The following is a 3526-nucleotide window of genomic DNA, read 5'->3' on the forward strand; positions in this document are numbered from 1 at the left end:
TAGATATATCTTTCTGCCACTTCTTGAAACAGTCCATTCTATCAACAATCTGTAATGTTTGGAACAAGAATAACATTCTAGGCAATACATTCATCTTAATTACAGCAATTCAGCCTAACAAGGAAAGTCTCAAACTTGACCATATTTCTAGATCTTTCTTTATCTCTGTCCAACATTTATCATAGTTATCTTTAAATAGGTTCACATTCTTAGATGTCATGTTAATCCCCAAATATTTCACTTTCTTTGCCACCATTAAACCAGTTTCACTTTGAAATCTCTCTTTTTCAGCATTTGTTAAGTTTTTCTCCAAAACTTTAGTTTTTTGCTTATTCAACTTAAATCCTGCTACATGACCAAAAGCTTGAATTAGTTCTAAAACTCTTTTCGTACTGGTGTCTGGCTGTTGTAAAGTTAAAACTAAGTCATCTGCAAAGGCCCTCAATTTGTATTGTTTAGCTCCGACCTGGATAATTCATTCTGAATCTGACCAGACACAGGTTAGAGCTCAATGTCGAGCCTACCAAGTGGCGATAGTGACAGCAAAGAGGACCTTCTTCACCCCCTCTATTGCATCTGCAGAAAACAGCAGGAGGAGACTCTTTCAGGTGGTTTGCAATTTAGCAGAACCACCTGCTCCATCAGGGCCCGGTACAGGCCACATGATCTCCTGCAATGATTTTGCAAAGTTTTTTGCAGACAAAGTCACTCAGATTCGGGAAGAGGTAGACTCCACTGTGGGTGCAGGGCTGGGGCAGGAGAGTGCTGGAGTCCTGTCTAGTCAAGTTGCATGGGATCAATTCCAATCTGTTACCCCCGAGGATGTGAACAGGCTGCTTGGATGAGCGAAACCAACCACCTGTCTCCTTGATCCTTGCCCATCCTAGCTTATAAAAGCTAGCCAGGAAGGGCTGGGTGATGGGCTTCGCAGGGTGGTGAATGCTTCTCTCTGTGAGGGAGCCTTCCCAGACCTGCTGAAAGAGGTAGCTATCAAACCACTTCTTAAAAAAACATCATTAGATGCAGACAATATGGCCAATTAACACCCAGTCTCAGTTCTTCCATTCTTGGGCAAGGTGATTGAGCGGGTGGTTGCTGAACAACTCCAGGCATGCCTGGAAGAAGTAGACCATTTGGATCCCTTCCAGTTGGGATTCAGGCCTCATCATGGGACTGAAACTGCCTTGGTTGCACTGGTCGATGATCTCCGGTGGGCTAGGGACAAAGGTGAGAGCTGTTTCCTACTTTTGCTGGATCTCTCAGCAGTTTTTGATACCATCGACCATAACATCCTTCTGGACCGTCTAGAGGGGCTGGGAGCTGGGGGCACTGTTATTCAGTGTTTCCGCTCCTTCCTCCTGGGCCGTGTTCAGAAAGTGGTGGTGGTGGGATGAGTGTTCAGACCCCTGGGTTCTCACTTGTGGGGTGCCTCAGGGTTCCGTCCTCTCCCCCATGCTTTTCAACATCTACATGCAGCCGCTGGGAAAGATCATCAGGGGCTTTGGGCTGGGTGTTCATCAATATGCAGATGATACCCAGCTCTACCTCTCTTTCAAATCAGAAACAGTGAAGGCAGTAAAGGTCCTGTGTGAGTGTCTGGAGGTGGTTGGAGGATGGATGGCTGCTAACAGATTGAGGCTGAATCCTGACAAGACAGAAGTACTGTTTTGGGGGGACAGGAGGCAGGCAGGTGTGGAGGACTCCCTGGTCCTGAATGGGGTAACTGTGCCCCTAAAGGACCAGGTTCACAGCCTGGGAGTCATTCTGGACTCGCAACTGTCCATGGAGGTGTAGGTTAATTCTATGTGCAGGGCAGCTGTTTACCAGGCTGAGACCCTATCTGCCCGCGGACTGTCTCGCCAGAGTGGTGCATGCTCTGGTTATCTCTTGCTTGGACTACTACAATGTGCTCTATGTGGGGCTACCTTTGAAGGTGACCCAGAAACTACAACTAATCTAGAATGTGGCAGCTAGACTGGTGACTGGGAGTGGCCACCGAGACCACATAACACCGGTCTTGAAAGACCTACATTGGCTCCCAGTATGTTTCCAAGCATAATTCAAAGTGTTGGTGCTGACCTTTAAAGCCCTAAACAGCCTCAGTCCAGTATAGCTGAAGGAGCGTCTCCAACCCCACCATTCTACCCGGACACTGAGGTCCAGCTCTGATGGCCTTCTGGCTGTTCCCTCTCTGCGAGAAGCCAAGTTACAGGGAACCAGGCAGAAGGCCTTCTTGGTAGTGGCACCTGCCCTGTGGAACGCCCTCCCATCAGATGTCAAAGAGAACAACAACTACGAGGCTTTTAGAAGATGTCTGAAGGCAGCCCTGTTTTAGGAAGTTTTTAATGTTTGATGGACTACTGTATTTTAATATTTTGTTGGAAGGTGCCCAGAGTGGCTGGGGAAACCCAGCCAGATGGGCAGGGTATAAATAATTTTAAAAATTATTATTATTATTATTATTATTATTATTATTATTATTATTACATTTCATTTCAGTGTGCCATGAAGTACCCAGTGTCTGATATCAAACAGATGCATTCATTATTCATTTTCTCTCTTTCTCCTCCTCTATATTATTTAAGCCTCTTCTTCATATGTCAGCTTTACATCCCAGTCCCAAGCAGATGTACTTGCAAGAAGTAAAGCTCCAGTCATAAGTGGGCTTGCTAGTGGGTAAACCCCACTGTATTGAGTAGGACGAACAATTTAGGAAGAATGCACAGGATTCCACTGCCCATCTCATTCCTGTAAACATGATTGACTTCCACAGAAGCATCCTAGGGATACAGCATTAGGCACCCTCCAACAAACCATGCAGCTTGTCTTGTAGCCACAAAAATGAATGCCAGGTTTCCATTTGTCTGTTTTATTCATAAGTGGGCATGGAATCCTGCCATGAAATTGCATGCTACTCTGCACAAGAGTTGTCTGCATAGTCAGATTTGCCAGGCACTCATCCAGGTACCTTAGGCTAGGCAGGAAGGCAGCAGTCTGGTATTCAAATCAGCCAGGGAGTCAGCCAGACATCAGGCAGCTTAAATTCCAAGCATGCACAGAGAAGATTAAACTTGTGGATATCAATACATTATTTCTGAGAAAAAATTCTCCCAGTATTTTGGAAATGTGAATTTTATAGGTAAAAAGACAAAGGACCCCTGGATGGTTAAGTCCAGTCAAAGGTGACTATGGGGTTGCAGCGCTCATCTCGCTTTCAGGCCGAGGGAGCCAGCGTTTGTCCACAGACAGCTTGCCGGGTCATGTGGCCAGCATGACTAAACCACTTCTGGCACAATGGAACTCTGTGACGGAAACCAGAGTGCACAGAAACACCATTTACCTTCCTACCGCAGTGGTACCTATTTATCTACTTGCACTGGCATGGTTTCAAACTGCTGGGCTGGCAGGAGCTGGGACAGAGCAACGGGAGCTCACCCCGTCGTGGGGATTCGAACGACTGACCTTCTGATTGGCAAGCCCAAGAGGCTCAGTGCTTTAGACCACAGAGCTACCCACGTCCCCAGTG

The sequence above is a fragment of the Podarcis gaigeae genome, assembly GCF_964106915.1.
Source record: "Podarcis gaigeae genome assembly, chromosome: 7".
NCBI lineage: Eukaryota > Metazoa > Chordata > Lepidosauria > Squamata > Lacertidae > Podarcis > Podarcis gaigeae.